The sequence below is a fragment of the Penaeus monodon genome, chromosome 27 (assembly GCF_015228065.2).
Source record: "Penaeus monodon isolate SGIC_2016 chromosome 27, NSTDA_Pmon_1, whole genome shotgun sequence".
NCBI lineage: Eukaryota > Metazoa > Arthropoda > Malacostraca > Decapoda > Penaeidae > Penaeus > Penaeus monodon.
Genome location: NC_051412.1, coordinates 22,965,571 through 22,965,858, shown reverse-complemented (window position 1 = coordinate 22,965,858; position 288 = coordinate 22,965,571).

Below are 288 nucleotides of genomic sequence, written 5' to 3'. Positions count from 1 at the left end.
AAGACAAGAAGATAAACACAAAGAGAGAGAAAGAAACAGATAAAGAGCAGAAACAGACAGATAAATACAGAGACAAAGAAACAGACAGAAAACAGACACAGACAGAGAGTTAGGCAGAGAACAGGTGAGAATGAGGGACAAATACCAAAATATTCTAACATCTTTTCGTTGCAGATGATAGACATGTGTTATATATCCTGAATCATAATAAAAAATAAATTGTTTGAGGAATCTCCAATCGAGATTCTGTCACAGTCTTTCGATCTGTTATTTGTTTTATCCTGAAGT